Below are 17420 nucleotides of genomic sequence, written 5' to 3'. Positions count from 1 at the left end.
AATTCTACCTTAATAGAATTACAAAGAAATTCTAAGTTAGAATTAACTTTCAGAATTCAAAATCAAATACTTTTGAACCCACATTTATTTTATCCTTTCCTTTTATCCTCCTATGAGATTTGCAATGTTTCATATTAGTTAAGGAAACTGCTGAACTGCAGGCATTACACTGTCCTAAAAACAGACATTATAAATAACATATAACATAACATAAAACATAACATATAACATAACATAACAATATAGCAGTTGGTATTACAATATTAATCCTTATATAGTATTAATTTTATTTAATATATATTTATATAGTTTAAAAATATAATAATGTAACACTTACTACTTTTTACTGATTGGATTTTTTAAAAATAAATTGTATTACCGAGAATACCTGGCTGCATCACTGATAATATTACAGATATTATTTCTGTCCCAAGATGATACACTGATAAAACTAACAACTTAGTCTGACATTAATGTATTGACTACTGAGTTTCTTGACATCATCTGGAGCTAGGCAGGGAATTCCATGTAAATCCAAAATCCTGACTTGAGTTCTGCTTTTTTCTTGTCAGGAATATTACACTATAAAAAATGCTAAGCTGATGTCCATATCTGATGAATTCAACAATTTCTCAGTTAAACTAAATAACATATTATATCTGACTTCTGTTGTAAAAATATATTTTTTTTACAAACTTATTTTGAAAACCGTTTGAAAAGGCCAACTAGTTTATTAAGAATTATTTTCATGTAAGTTGTTAAGTTATACTTGGAGTGTCTTTTCATTAGCAGGATAAAGAATCACTGGTGCAACTTGCAAATCATTGATATATTCATGCAACTGGAGCAAACTAACAATTTCCTTGACTAAAACTCACAGATTTTTTCTTATTCCAATATGTGGTATCTAGTGCATTGAGTTTAAGTCAGTATACTAAATTTTCAGAAATAATACCCAGTTTGCAAGGAGAAATCAGCTTCCCTTTCAAATCTATTCCTTAACAGTTCAATGATCCTGCATTTCTTTAAATAACAAGACAGAATTATTTTGTGACTATGCATTAATTCAGAAAAAGGAAAATCAAACAACAAAACCAACCAACTAAAGCACTTCATAAAAGCTTCAGTTGGTAAAAAATAGTTTCTAGTACACCTCAGAGTAGCATGTCAATAACTCTTGCTCCAAATAGACTGACAGATCCAGGTGTAGGATTCTGTCTGCAAATGTATCATTTTAGGAACGTGTCTCAATGCTCTGCAATCCAAGCAGATGGACAAAAAAAACCCCAAAAATTACAACAACTACCCAATTAGATCTACATCTGTAAAAGTCTTTTCTATACTTGCATGCTGGTGATTTGCAGATTTCACAGAAACAAGCTTTTCTTGCTTATTAAAAAATGTATAAGGCATCTGTACAGTAAGAAAACCAGGAGTTTCAGCTCTACATCTTTCACTGGGACACCACATAATTTCCTAGCAAATTGAACAGAAAGACTTCAGTAAGAAATGGATGGCATGTAAAGAAAATTTTAAGAAGTGAATGTAGAGTACACCACCTTACAATAACTTAGGCCCTAAGCTGAAAATGTGAAAGCCCGCATTGAAAGTGTGAAGAACAGGGCACCCTGCTGCTCTGGCACATGCTCCAGCACAGACAGTAGGAACTCCATCATGAAAAATTTGATCTAGGTAGAAATCTAAAACAGAAAAATTCTGTGCAGTAATTGAAAAATGTAAACTAAACCCAAGCACTCTAAGATACTAATAATGCATGAATTTTGGACTGCCAAGCCACCCACACTGAGCAATCCTGTTGATAACACTGCATAAGGTTTACCTTGCCCATAGAACAAAAATAAATCATGAAATCTGAGTATGGATGTAGCAAAACTGAGACCAATGACAAAAATACAATTATGAGGGGTTTCTTTTCTTCTGAAAAGAAAAAAACCTGGGGGGCTGTTTTCTTCTGAAAAGTTTTGGCAGAGACAGGGACATACAAGGTGAATGAAAGGCTCAGCCCAAACTCAGAAAAAAAAAAAAAAAGACTAATGTAGCAAATAAAGAATAAAATGCCAAATCAAAGCAAGAAAAAGGAAGGTGGGTCTTCCACTTGTAAGTGTGTGGATGCCTCTAGATGGTAGTCATGGTGACATGTGGATTCAAGTCCACAAGGAGGATGGAAGAAACCCCTTTGGATTACATGATGAACTCTTAATCAGGCTTTTGTTCTTAACATTGTGTGTTCCAATTTTCTGGGTTTTGGGGATGGTAGGAGGAGGGTACCTGTGGAGGCAGGAAATAGATTTACACCTCAGTCCCTAAGAAACGAATCTGGTAGTAATCACATATGTGATTCCTCAGAATCTGCACTCTCTATCATTATGGAATCGTAAACCTGTATACTTGATTGCTTAGATTATAGATTATTTTGCACAGACTGCTTTGCTGCTCTACCTGTTTACTCTTTGAGTGTTCATTAATAAATAAATATCTTAATAGCTTGCACCACCTAAGTCTGATGTCTCCATTCTAAAGACAGGAGTATCAAATCTTGGAAGCAACAGAAAACTATTCACACAGAAATTTTTTCTGATGTTCTACCACTATGAATGAGTGAGGCTGTATGACAAAATCTGAGGGTCATAAAGCAGCAGCAGCAGCCTTACCTTCCTCAGACTGCCCAATCCAGCAGGATCTATTTTCTTCAGTGTAGCATTAAACCAAACAAACCTGACACGCAAGCAGTGCACTGCTCTCCCACCAAGATAAATCAAATTCAGGTTGACTGCTATTACTATGTCTTAAAAATTCATTAAGTAAAAAACATACTGACAAGTAGGGAGCAATGTAAGAATCCATACTTCTCCATTAAGACTAACAAAGAAATAGGCAGCTGCAATGCTTTTGCAATTTCTATTATAGTTTGTGCCACTGCTTCAAGTTTGTAGAGTTTTAATTGTTTTCATAATGAGGCAGAAAGAGATGATTCAAGAACATAGACAGCAGTCAGAAATTCTTGATTTGTATCTAATTGTTTCCTTCCTGACAGTGGGCAAGTCACAGAAAAATCTCTACTCTAGTGCAAATAGCATGACTCAAAAACTTACCAGGCTATTAGACTGAAGAGAATATTAATCAGTGCTTATTTATAGGAAATTCTGAAAATGAAAAGGACAATCTGAATCAGCAAAGAATTCTAAAACAACACAGGACTTGCAAAATGAATACAGTGGGAAGAAGAAGAGACAATTTTTTTGAAATACAGTTTCTCTAAGCATAGGGAACAGTTACTTTCCATTTTCTTCATCTATTTTATTTCTGTAGCAGGGAAAAAAACCAAACTTAAAACAAGGTCAGTCTTCTTGAAACACTGAGTTTATAAATACAGAAATTATGTCATCCTGAAACAAATCTCCCGAAGATAATTATCTGGGAGAATTTATAAGAAATGTGTACTTAGTACATAAATGCACAAAACAACAGTAATTAAATGAAACACGTCTCGAGCACATTAATTATATGTGATATGAATTTTTCATTTCAAGTTAAATCAGGCATACTGCAGCAGACTGAGATTTAAGTATATATAAATACAGATTATTTATATAACTATAAAATGTATTATCAAATTCCCCCCACACCCTAAGGGATATGCAGAAACTAGGAACAGAATTAATTTATTGTCTTTAAATCAAATTAGGTAGCACTTGAAATAAGATATAAGATGTCACAAATGGAGGGAGTGAGTTGACTTAGTCTTTGTGATGCAAGATCATAATGTCCTCCAAGTATTAATCAGCTGGTGGCCAAGATAAACAGTGCACTTCTATGTTTGAAATTGATGCTGTATTTTTCAGCATAAGTACAGAAATTTTCAGTTTGCACATTTAGGACTACTTGGGCAGTTGTATTTGCTGCAGTCTTGCTGAAGCAAATGAGCATCAGTAAGAGGTCACATTCCTTGTAAAAATTTCTACATATTATAGGAAGCATATAGAATGGCAGAGATCAATACAGCAGTTTCACAGTACAGCTATTCTGCAGTACTCACTGCGGGGCCTATCCAGATTCTTTTGAGAAGAATCACAGACCAAAACACAGACTGATACCTTTAATCCATGTGTTCTGCTTATCTTGGAACTACTTAGCAAGGAAAACTGGCAGGGGCTTCAACAGCAACTCCAGGAGTAGCCACAGGCTTTCTCATCTGCTATAAAATACATAATATACCAGTTATTTTTCCTTTAAAAAAAATGCTTGAAAAATTTACTTGGAAGTGCCAAATCCTTCTTCTGTTAGAATTCAAAACTGTAATTTTGTTAAATCCATTCAACTCAGCAGAGTGGGATACCAACAGGAAAGGCTGAAAAACTTCCAAACCTAACTTTTGCATTAACAATGCCGTCTTGCAACTTGTTAAAAAAAGACTACACAGTTTTTGAGATATAGGATTAAAATAAACCCTACCTTGTCACAGTCACTGGCCTCAAAATAATGGCTAAATTCAACTTTGTTGAATTTTATCAGGGATTACAATTACCTGCTCTAAGTAACTTATTTTCTTCTTACATAGACAGTTAGAGTCTTATTCCTGGAGAGTTTGCTCCTGGAAAAAAGGATCAGATCTTTCCCTCCAAACAGTAATCACAGAAATCAGTCCCAGCTTTTCAACTAGCCATGTAATCCCAAGGGTTTACATCAATCCCCTTCGGTGGAACTGTAACAGGCAGCATACCAGGTGGCTTCCTGAAATACAGACTGCTATTTCGTAAGGCAAACTTGCGTACTGTCCCCGAAAATGGCACATGGTCAAAGGTACAAACAACAGGCTGTCATGCACACATCTGCTTTCTCAGTAGACAGCCCCAAATCTGCATGCACATGCAGCTATGAAATGCAGCTTACATTTTAACTATTAAGGATCAAAAATCTGCTGCCACACTGGCAGGTAGCATAACCACAGTGTACAGACAACCATACTGTATGGGAAAGTCCACCCGTTTCACATTTCTCAAATGAAGCTGAGTGACAAAATAACCTCAATCTACAAATTCCCCAGCGACATCAGACATGCAAGTAAACCCTGCAGCCCCTGCTACAAACAAGTGAATCTGCACATATATACGGATGGATCTGCTCCTGTAGTCCTTCCTTTGATCCAAGAGTCCAACAAGCTATGAACCTTACAGTGTACGGCATCTATCTCTACACAAGGCAAATAAAAACACACTAGCAAAAATGAGTTGGGGGTTTTCAGCTAATTTTAAGTACACTTTCACAACACACTTTTCAGTGTCCTGGAGACCAAAAGGTACTTTAATACCTGGGGTTTAGTCTCCAATACTTTCAGTGTGAAGCAGCTTTAACACAACACTGTGAAAAATGCTGGGAAAGTTCCTTGTTTTTCTCCTCCTCTTCTCTCATATAAGAAATACACTGAGGACTATTTATCTGAATGCAATGTTTTACCATTCTGTTCTGTATTTTATGCACAAATTCAGCATTGAACACAAAACCCCAAAGATCAAAATTAAAATTTCAGCTAAAGGTTACTAGGCAAGAGAAGCACAGAATTTGCAAAAGAATTAATAAAAGCCTATAAAGACCCATAAGGGCAGATCATGGTAAAGATATAACTCCAAGGAATAAAAAAACCTACCTGCACAGATTTAATTGTTTTGCCTTGTTGTTTGCATATCTTAAAATACCTCTGATGCCCTCTAGACTAGTGCATCTTGGAATTTACTGCTTAAGAACTAGGCCTCCGTTTTAAATGCTGTAAACACATCTTCATGGACAAGGGCAGAGAATACACTCTACTACATGTTAGTCAAGGGGAAATAGCTATATATATTTAGCACTGAAGGCTCTATCAGTCTGTGTAATCCAAGTCTTGAACAAGAATAATTCCTGATTGCTTATTTTTAGCACTCATTTTCTTTGTGCAATTTAACATGTTATTGTTTTGCTTTTGTACTCTAAAAGAAACTTAATACCAATTTGAAGCCTTTCATAAATTTAATTATACTGTTCCCTCTGAAAACCCTACAAACATTATACCACACCAGGCAGCCAGCTGTGCCAAGGTACAATCTGGGTGGAAATTCAACAAACAGAAATGCTGAGACAGACTGGTTACATTACCCATTTGTTTACACTGAGACCCCATGTAATACTACAGAGAGGCATAGTGTAAGAATCAGAGCAGAATGGATTTGTGTATTATATTAGTACCCAACATGTTGCAGTTCACTCTCCCTGCAAAACCAATTTCCATTTCTGCTCTCTCAGGCCCAGCATGCTATTTGTGACATGAATCAAATTATATTGCTATTCTCAATTACTTAGATATAGGACAGTACTTTGCACTAAACCAATCTCCTTCAAATTTCTTCACTTCCTCTGGGAATTATGTTGGACATTATCCCTAATGTAGAATGACTCAGTAAGCAGGAAGATAGAGCAGAGCTCATTTTAGAGACAAACACTCAGGAAAACTGAGCAACAGCAACATCAGCCTGCAGAACTCATTACTGTAGGCTTGAGTTGTGGCTTTGACTTTATTAATTTGAAAATATCCACGTTCCTTTTAAATTGCATCACAGAACTTGCATTCAAAGGAAAAAAAAAGGAAAGTTGCAGGAAAGAATCCATAATCAGAACCCACAGTGTATATTTGTTCTAATTCAATTCATGCTCCATCATAAGTCAAAGCTTCTCAGACTATCAACCACACAGGATGCATGTTAGGTGGAAATATTTAACATATATAGTCAAGTGCAGAGACTTCAGAGTCTGACAGAGAGGATCAGTCAACCTGAGCTTCCTGGGATTTCACATCTACTTGAAAAGCAAGAAGGCCATATTCCTTCGACTTCCCCTACATTATCTCTGTAGAGTGTGCTCAGAAGTGTTACAATTGTTGACTAATGTGGGAGACAGGTAGTATTCAATAGAGAATTAACACAAATTAACATGTTTAAACCACCACTAAACAAACAGCCATTACATTGTGTTCACAGCTCTCTCTTAAAACCAGGAACTGTAAACAGACCCCCTTTACATACCTGATGGGTATGTCATAACATTTCATCTCAACATCTAAATTACATATTGGAAGTCACTCGTTACAACTTTGACTAAGCCATTGGTATTTTCTCAAATATTAGTATATGACAAAGCCACTGGTCTTTTCTACATGGTTCTTATTTTATCTCCTACAGATTACATATGAAATCTAATCAGTAAAAATGGAAAAATAATGGATGGAGTAAAAAACTATAAAGCTGGTCATAAAACTGTATGAGTATTATGAAGGAGGCACTTTTTCTGTGAACACTTGGGAGTACCACTTCATGTATTAAAACAATTCTATTGCTCGGAAGTTTCAAAAGAATCTCAAATCCCTATGTCTGGCTATTCTTTGTCTACTAAACCATCTTCTATTACTACTAAACCAAAATTAATTCTAACCCCTTTAGAAATCCTGATCAGGCAAGAAATAAAACCATATAATCACAGAATATGCTGAATTAGAAGGGACTCTTCAGAATCATAGGGTCCAACTCCTGGCCCCACACAGGGTATCCCAAGAGTCACACCATGTGCCTGAGACCATTGTTCAAATGCTTCTGGAACTCTGTCAGGTTCGGTGATGTGACCACTCCCCTAGGGAGCCTGTTCCACCTGGGCAGAGCAGAGCAGGACAATCCCCTCCATTGCCTTCTTGGCTGGTGATCCAAGGGCATCCCCAGGGCATAGGTGGCCCTCACAATCTACAATGAGTCCAGAGCTACATGAGCAATGTCAGCCCAACACATACAACTGCCTGGTCAACTTGGCAACTGCCAAATTCAGTTTGTGCTCTTTTCAGAAGAAAAAGTCAATGTATTTTCCCATTATCTCATCAGCAGTTTCATTAAAAATTAATGCTTTATTTATTTTTGAGGTCTCTTCTTCCAAACTGGTCTGGCAGTAACCAGTAAGAATACTGCTTGGAGAACAAAAAAGAAAAGTAGACAATACCAAGTTTGGGGGATGGGGAAAAAAAAAAAAAAAAAATAGGAGGTGTTTCCAAATGGATTGATTTTACCCTCGTGCCTACAAAACAAATCAAGCTGCAGTTCTGAAACAGCATACCAAAAACTAAGCAATCACTGAGCCGTATCTTGAGATGTCATCTGACAGAACCGTATCAGTGTGCCTGTCCCTGAAGTCAACATCAGTGATAACGATATTTGTGATATGTTTATTTACCCATGGCTACTTAGTCAGATTTGAGTGTTTTCATATTCTTACTGCTGGCAGTTTTCCCAGGCTCCCATCTGACTCTTCACCATCTCAGTTCAAGCTAGTTAGCTATATCCAGTCCTGCAAAACCAAGAACACGTTGCCTGCTGCCTCTTTCTTCCCTGCAGATATTTTCAGTGTTTTGTATACATCATCCCTTCTTTGGCCTAAGCAATCCCGACTTAATAGTGGGAATTCCTTCTGCACTCAGTCTGTCCTCTAGAGACTTTCACCAGCTCTCTCCAGCACAGCATGTCAAACAGGATACACCACCTGAGCCCATACTGAGCATCCTTTGCACCTGTCCTAAGGTTACATTCCTCTTCTCAGAACAGCACCTCCCTTCAGTAACAATACCTCATAGCCAGTCCACTTTGCATTAGCTGCAACCCCCCCAGAGGTTTTGGCAGTCCTGCTACTTAGCCACCTGCTCCCTCCCTACAATTCCATGTACCGTGCTTTGGCACCTCCTGAAGGGCACCTCCCATCCTCTCTGAACACTCACTGTAGTTGTTTTCTTGTCCTCCTACACCCTGGTGGATCCCCTTCAAGACTACTGCCTCTCCACTCTAGTTTTCAAATCTCTGATGAAAATGTTAAGTACTACTGTCAAAATCATGAAAATTCCACCTTGATGCAGGTTTCCACCTCAGTAACAAGATTCCTCTCTGTGGCTTGTATACTAAATCTTACAGCTGAGATTACAATGAATCTCAAAAGGAATTGCAACATGGAATCCACCCAGACCGCTGCCACTCAAACTAATAAATAAATAAATAAATTTAGACCAGGGGCGTACCATGAAGCAAAATATTAACCTTAATTATCACCAAAACTAAAGTTTACTCAACTCATAGTAAGAAGATACCTTTGTAGCTCACCTTTGCCAGAGGAAAAAAAAACCTAAAAATATGTAAAAAAAAAAAAATAAATCAATCATCAAAATCAATCACAATCTTTGAATAATTCTCCCTCTGGAAGTAAAATTTAAAAAGTAGATGTCAACAGAATAATAAAATCATATATTGGTAAAATAAAACCCTATCTTTAAAATCTTTAGAAGGGGAAGAAAAACAACTCACTACAATTAGATTAATTTTAACATCTTTAACCAGCTTTTAATGGAAAGCTCTTGATTCAGTCATGACAAGGAATACTTTGTCTGTCAATCATCTGTCAATTCAGAAAATAATATCCAGGACAGAAAACAAAATACAAAACAGAAATTAAAAAGCCAGCCCTTTCCATTAAGACATGCTAATATATCAATTTTGATGGCCTAAATTCTACTTTCTCACAGTGAAAAGGTTATACACTAAATCAGCCTACTGTCTTGAAAATTTATTTCTAACTGATGAGTTTTCCTTTCTATAGCGCATTATTTTCCATTATTTGCCACTACAGCAGTAGTCCACAATAATGATAATGATAGCAAGGATTCAAAATTATTTCAAATATTTATTAAAAAATGTCAAGAAAACAGTTGAAAAAAGAAGAGGTCTGGTTATCAAAAAGTTCTTCTTTCTTCTAAAGTAACTGAAACTACTCTCTTGAGGAGCTCATTCACTTGTAAAAACATTGTTCGTGCAAATAAAAATAATACTACCAGCTGCATGACCTTTTTATGAAAGATGACTGCAACTGCAAAATGACAAGTGCTGAAACTAAAAACAGTCCTCTAAGAATTTTAATAATCCCCTTCAGTTATATTTTATTCAATTAATCACAAATCTCAGGCAGAAAGAAAAAAGTAAAAAAAGCAAAATGAAGTAATCATGGTCTGACATTTAGCTTATGGAGAACTATAAAAATATATACTTTTTAACATCAAAACATTTAAATTCTGTTTTTAGAAACGTAATTGAAATTCTGTACTTCATAGAGCATCAGCTCTTTAAAGATTTATGGAGAATGCAAATACCAAGTCACCAAAACCATAAGCAAGAATGTACTTATAAAGCATAAACAATAAAACAATTATCTGTTCATAAGCAGCTTTATGGAGAGCCAATTATATATGTGAAGTATGCATAATGTTTTAATTCAATTTGATATCACTCCAACAAAGATGCAGGCATAATAAAGTCTTCATTAAAGATTTAAGATATTCTGTCCCTGATTTTCTCTTACTGTTTACCAAAAAGAAAACAAAGAGCCACTCAAGCTCATAAGATTACAACCTACAAATAACATTACTGTGGAAAAAAACACCCTGTAACTAAAGAGGCTGGAAGGTAGGCTCTTTTGCTAATCCACAAACAATAGTTTTAAGTGATTAAACATCTGTTTACTTCTCATACTTAACTTTTTTAGCCACTGGCCAATTTTTAATTTATTTTATAAATAAATAATAAAATAGTCTCAAATATAATGGACTTTCTTAAAGCTTCAGAAGCAATCCCAGACCCTTGTCCCAGCAGGTAAAGAATGAGCTCCAGCAGCAGCTGGCAGGCTGATCCACATGTAGCATGACCAGGCCCACAGCTCAGCAGGTCTTTGGTGTCGCCCCATCCACACCCTCTTCTCCTTCATGACCAACTTCCTGGCTTTCTAAGGAGAGGTCTAGTAAAGATATGGGAAGTGGACAAGAAAGCAACAGACCAGTATAGGAACAGTAGACATATTAAATCCTTATGAATCTTACAAAAATCAGGCTCCTTGTTTCTTTCTATAATTTTATTATGAGTGTTCTCCTCTAAAGCATGGGAGGAATCACAGTCCCATGGCCGTATTTAGTGCATCACAATGATCCCCAGTGCCAGCCTTCATTTCACCAGTCCTGGCTTTGGACCAAACTCACAGATCCTCTATGTGGGTCTCTATGGGGAAGTTCTGCCCCACAGCAGCACTTTCCTGTCTATACTGTGCTAGCCACTCTTGTGTCAGGTTTCGTAACTTCACTTTCGCTCATCTCCAAACACAAACTAACTGTATTGTGAAAGTGAGAAGTCCAGACAGACAGCCTGCTGCTTTGAATTATTTAAGATACTGAAAAAGCTTTAGATTTTGAAGCACTTGGGCTGACACAGTTCTACACCAGTGTGGCAGGGATCCATCCCACCTTCTCTTGCCAGGTGCTGATGCCAGAGTAAAGGAGGAGGCAGGCCATATGGTCTTCATACATAGTAAGACATTGGTTTGCCTGTTGAAACATTTTCAACTGCAGGTCCATTTCATGACATTCTGTGTTCCAAACATCATACTACCCAAAAGTTCACCTTCCCTGTGTACAGAATCCATCTACTTAGTAATCACTTCTTTAATAAATTATGTTCCTGTTTGGCTCTACTCCAGGGGTGATTTCTTCTAAATTTTGCAACCTGCCTATTGAAATTTTCTGAGTTCTGAAAAGGCCATAAATTAGGGGCAAGCTATGACAGAAAGCAAAAGACAAAGCATAGGAGGAACTGTACAAGAGCACAACTCAAGTACAGAAATGCAGCAGTGTCACTTCACTGAAAGATCATTTTCCCATACACCTATTACCTCCCAGGAGAAGCTAAAAAGATAGCCAGAAAATAAGGCTGAATGAAAGTGCCTCTTTAATCCCAAAAGTACACGCAGGATTTCATTGCTGACTTTTGTACTACCCTATACATTCTGTCCCAGTGGACAAACACCTGATGAATTCTGCACAAGGTAGTGTAGAGTCATGATTCTTACTAATGCCCCAAACACTGACTAAATTGTGTTGAAACTTAAAAGTAAACAAACAAAATAGTAATTAAAAGCTTTTGAAAGTTTCTGCATCCTCTAAAAATACATCCATAGTGTTAAAGACATACAATTTTAAACACCTCAGACTTTTATATGGAAACTATTATATGATTATTGTTTTAGGAATTTTTTTCAATCTATCTACATTCCCACAAATACAATCTGGATAAGAAATATTTTTTTTTTTAAATTTCCACAAGCTTCTTAAGCCTGAGGGAAGCCTAATGTCTTCCACATTAGAGGAGAACAACTTTTAACTGCTCACAGTAAAAAATTACCTTATTAACAGAAAATTAAGGTGGTCAGCTCAGCACCTTAATCTCAGCTGCTCAGAGTCCACATTTACTAGCTTCTGCAGTTTTGGGGGGGTTTTGTTTGTGGTGGGTTTTGTTTGGTTAGTTGGTTTTAATATACTGCTCTAATTTTTTTAATTAAAAAGATAAATGTAAAGAAACTAACTAAGTAAATTCCTACAACAAGAACAGAATCAAAGCTACCAACAAGAAGAGAAGAGATAGAAGAGTAGTAATGTCGTTTTGCCATTTTGCCTAAAAAAAAAAAATTTGTTAAGAGCACTATTTAGGAAACAGTCTACTTATTCACCATGTCTGTTCTCCCACAGATTTCTTTGGGTGTATTTTTCTCCACCTACAAACAAGTGTACAAATTTTTTCAATGTTCCTTCATTTTTGAGCTCAACAAAAATTTGAAAAAATCATAAATCAACCAAGCCATTCTGATGTTAGGACAGTGCAAGCATAAGAAGAGTATGGTCTATGTGCAGCTCACGTAGGAGGAGAGGGGGAGAAAAGAGTTATTTACACAGATTTCTTTCTTGAGAGAAATATAAAAAACAACAGCAACAAAACAAGCAGAAAAAAAAAACCAAAAAACCACAAAACAAAAAACCCCACCAACCCAAAGAGCATTGTGGAACTTGTATGGCAAAATTGCTTTCAAACAGAATAAGGGCATATTCTCCCAAGGTGTCCACAACACCTCTGTGCCACCTCAGCTCAGTTTCCAAGTAAGCCTTTGACAGTGTAAGTAGCAAACATATGGATTACACAGTAAGGAGGGAGGGACCTCCAGTTAATTCTAAATAAAAGTAAATCCACAAAATTGAATACCGTTTTGTGCTAATGGCAGGATTAGAGCAAAGCTACTGAGATTTAAATCAGATGCCTCTGAACTGTTTTCTCCTTGTTAAAAACGTTGCTGCTTCTAGATTCCTGGAGCAGGGAAAAATCACTATTTGGGACTTGGCTTGTTTAGGTAGAAATCATGCCTTGAGAAGGCTGACTTTGAACAGATGCTAGACAGAGTTAAGAATAAAATAGGTATTTATTGAAAGGCCTTAAAGGCCTTGGGCAGCACAGGAGCCTGGCCAGGGCTACACCCAAGATGGACCCAAAATGGTCACAAGACGGACATTTTTAGACTGGTCACAAGGTCTGACATTTTTAGAAGTTTTGGTCTAAAACCTGCATATCAGGGTTAATTGTCTAATCACAGCTTCAGGTTATGAAGTCCCATCCTTCTTGTTTTCTCTCTTCAGTCCACTGTTGTTTATTCTTTTATGCCTGTAACAATTGTCCACGGTATCATGCTAGAAAATGAATTGTTTTGTCTACCTACTCTGTGAAGAGAGTTCACTAACACTTTTAACGAAGCTCAAAACTACACACGTAGGCAGTGCAAAATCTGAAAAACGTGAAGGCTAAAACAGCATCAGAAGCAGATCAGTGAGACCTGCTAAGCCAAAAAATCTTTAAGGCTCAGACATTTCTATTGCCTACTTTTTCAAATACCTAAGGATTTGCAATCCTGAGATCCCCAGGAAAAGAAAAATCTTATTTAGGTAAGATATAGCTAAGCTCTGAAAATATTCTGTTGATAATACCTTTCACTCTCACTAATTTCCATCTCAGAGATTTTGTATGTTGAGGCTCAAAAGCATAGCCTCAGCTGTTATCCAAGGCTTCCACAATGCCATGCTCAGCTAGCCTATTCACTACTCAGAAAAAGGCTTTACAGAGCTTTACTACCAGCTATTCAAGAGCAAGCAGTTAGTGAAAATGTAAAACAGAAGCATGCAATGTTTCAACTACTATCAAAATAAACTGAGTGCTACTTTAAATTAAAAAGGTCATCTCCCACACAGAAAGGATTATCACTTCATTACTTCTATCCTTACTCCCTCAACACTGAAGCAGCAATGTCACCTCAATTGCTTTTTATTGTTGCTTTACACAGAAAGGAAACAAAAAGGTAATTTTCAGGTCAAATAATACACATTCAAGTTAAACCTCTGCACAAGCTTTAGTGAATCCAGAAGTCATGGACGACTGGAAAATCCCTTAATAACAAGCTCCAGGCATCAGGCAGAAGTTGTTTAATTTCATGTTCTGTATTTACTGAAAAATAAAGCTAACGTTACTGGTATGCTGGTTGAAGTCACAAACTCTGCACTTGAGCTGCCCAACCATTTCACCACTCTCTCAATGACTTCTGATCTGGGTTACATATGTGGCAAGGACATCAGCGACTTACTGTCAAACTTAGAACCAAACCCAAAAGCTGACAGCTCCAGGCAGATTTTCTGGTGTGCCTTCAAATGCCTCACACATCAGGGCAGAAGTAGAGCAGTCATAAACCACAGCTGGCAGGCAGGTCACCAGGACAGCAGGTAACTTCTCGTTTTCACTGACCAGGCTTCCCATCAGAAATCAGAGCTGCAGCAGGTCTCTTGGGGCACCCCACCAGAGTCAGAAACCCACACAGGCACACAGCTATGGGGACCACACAACTTTCTGCATGCTACTTCACCACTGTTCCAATTTTCAAGACTTAGACAGGTCTGTCAAATAAATGGATTTCATACAGATTTCAAAAGCAGGGAAAAGATCTTAAAAATATAAAATTATTCAGTAACTGCTGCATACATGTTATAAAAGGTGCTTTATTGAAAACTGTAGTTTTTCAGCTCTGACTCAAAACCCTCTTTGTTGGAAAAGCAGGGAGGGATAAGGGAAGAAGAAACAAAATGTTCAACCTCTTAGACTACACAATACTTGCAAGCAAAATACTTCCAAGGAATCAGCTAATTCACTGACATGCCATACAGTGATTTCCTCAATTCTGAGTCACACTGAACCCACAACACTAGTTTCATACAAGTGCAGTCACACCATGTGCAATCAAAGCTTCAGCACACACGTGGTGGAGACAGCCTTGATGCCCAACTGTTGCCTTTTGGTGTGCTGCAAGTTGTGGTTGTGCAACAGGCAGTACTGCCTGCTTTGAATGCTGAAGGTATTACAGTGATGGGTAATGTGTAAAATTAAAGTCAGCATGATTACAGAAACAGCACGAGTCTACAGAAATAATGTTAGTAATTCTTCCACTACTAATAAACATTTCCTACAATGTCAGATTTTAAGAGCATGGGAAATAAGATTTGTAGGGAAGTGACAATAAGAATCCTCAGGGCTACAGTGGCACTGTTTGAACCTCCAATGGGGAAGCACGAGGAATGCTCTGAAACAGTTCAAAGCATCTTGCAAGCAAAGTATCTACTTCGCCTCTTCAAACCTTTGACCTTCACCTTTCAACTTCACCAACACACAGTACCTTCTTTCAATAGGCAGCTGTGGCAATCAAAGATACTTTAGCTAGAAATTACATTCTTTCTGAAAAGAAAATCTAATAATCGGGAGCTAAAAGAGTTTTTGTTCAACTATATTAACTCCCAAATCCTATAAAGAATTTTCCAAACCTATTCCCTAGCAGTGTTTCTGCTAATTCACCATTACTATTACAGTTTCTCACAACATCTACAATTATTTTTTCCAACACATTTAACTCTGAAACCATCTCTGTTTTACCACTTAAAAAAAAAAACCAAAAAACTAAACATCTTCCCATTTTGGCCATTATTTCATTGAGGGTGTTTGCCCAATTTTTACTATTTTTGTCTAATCTCTTTTTACCCAGCACTTGATTGCACTCCTTCTGCCACTCACTGTGAAGCTATCTGGTCCTTACATATGAAAATTGATTTTTCTACAGCTTTTATTTCCCCTGTGTTTTTGAAGGAGGAAAGGCAAGTGGCAAAAATTGTGGTAGTAATGTTTGAAATTGTATCAAAGATAGACACTTTGGTACAGGGGATCCTTGCTAAAAACATTCCAATCAACTGCAGAGGAATCTAAGAAATTGCTACAAAGCATAACCATATACAATTACACCACAATCACCTGATCTTCCTTTGCAAGACCAAACAGATACGGTACACTCCCAGAATTTACTGTGTATTACTTACACTTTAAATATTTCCCTAAAGAAGTTGACAAGTGAAAGAGTCATGGAATGCTGCTTCAAGGACAAAACTGAAGTTCAAAATAACTTACCACATCATCATATTGTTGTTCTCATGAAAGAAAACACCAGAAAACTATATCTAGTGACAAAAGAATAAAAGAAAATTTGCCTAAATCAGTTTCAAGGATAAATTCATCCTGGATTGTAAAATGCAAAACGTGAAAAATTCCTTTGAAAGAGATTGTTCAAACTGAGGATTGCTCTCTACAGTTTTGCTGAAGTCCCTGCACCACTGAGCATTCACTCCTCCCAAACCGTATCTTCTCTCGCTCCCTGGGAGATTATTTCACAATCTGGTAGACATCAGTGTTGAGATGTTTCTTCCCAGCGCTTAGTTCTTTCCCTATCTCACCACATCATTCATGGTTAAATCCTCCTTACTTTACATAGCTTTGTTTCATACTGTTTCTACCAGGGTTTTTTTTGGTTACAAGGTAAGATCATTCCTCTTTATTAACAAAAGGGAGGTAACATTTTGTTCCTCTCAAATTATTAAGCATCATTGCTGCCCTGTGAACATCTTTGTGTCATTTGTATAAGACAAGCAATCTCAGACACAAAATGCATAAAACTTAGGCAGAATTCAAAAGTTTATAAGTGCATTTAAAGCAAAGTGCTTCAATAGCAAGCCACAATTCAACACTAGAAACTTGCTATCAAGATTCTAACACTACTCTTAAATCAGTTCCTATACTCCTTGTTCTCTCTCTTCAACAGGTAAAAATATTTGCAGTGAAACCTTTTCCATACAAGAGTCATTAAAAACCTTGGACTTCCTTCATGCCTCAAATGTAAAGAATTGGAAAAAAAAAAAAAAAAAAAGAAAAAAAGAAAAAAATAAAAAGCTTCTTTAATTTAGAAACAAAATACCAATTTTACAGGGTAGTCTAATTACCTACTTTCTGCCCAAAATTACAGCAGTTGTTTCTCTGACAGTGTAAGGTTTACCAGGTAAAACAGGGAAAGAATCCAGGAATGCATTTGTTCTTAATAAATTGAATAAACCATGCAAACCCTCACCTAAA

At 36.8% G+C, this 17420-nt stretch overlaps 1 protein-coding gene across 3 annotated transcripts in view; it reads right to left on the bottom strand.

The window, feature by feature from the left end:
• APBA1 (amyloid beta precursor protein binding family A member 1) overlaps nucleotides 1-17420 on the bottom strand; it is an 88823-nt gene that overhangs the window by 59781 nt on the left and 11622 nt on the right. Inside the window, exons 2-3 of one of the 3 annotated variants that reach the window (XM_088054418.1) lie at nucleotides 4116-4213; nucleotides 3114-3164 (exon numbers count right to left, since the gene is read on the bottom strand). The exons of the other annotated variants lie outside the window; for them this stretch is intronic. The gene's annotated coding sequence lies outside the window, so the exon portion shown is untranslated. The remainder of the gene's footprint in view (nucleotides 1-3113; nucleotides 3165-4115; nucleotides 4214-17420) is intronic. 3 annotated transcript variants of the gene reach the window in all.

This window comes from Pseudopodoces humilis, chromosome 4 (genome assembly GCF_049639895.1).
Source record: "Pseudopodoces humilis isolate 2021_Gansu_Grassland_sample_001 chromosome 4, ASM4963989v1, whole genome shotgun sequence".
Classification (NCBI taxonomy): Eukaryota; Metazoa; Chordata; class Aves; order Passeriformes; family Paridae; genus Pseudopodoces; species Pseudopodoces humilis.
This window is presented reverse-complemented; position numbering and strand designations above follow the sequence as displayed.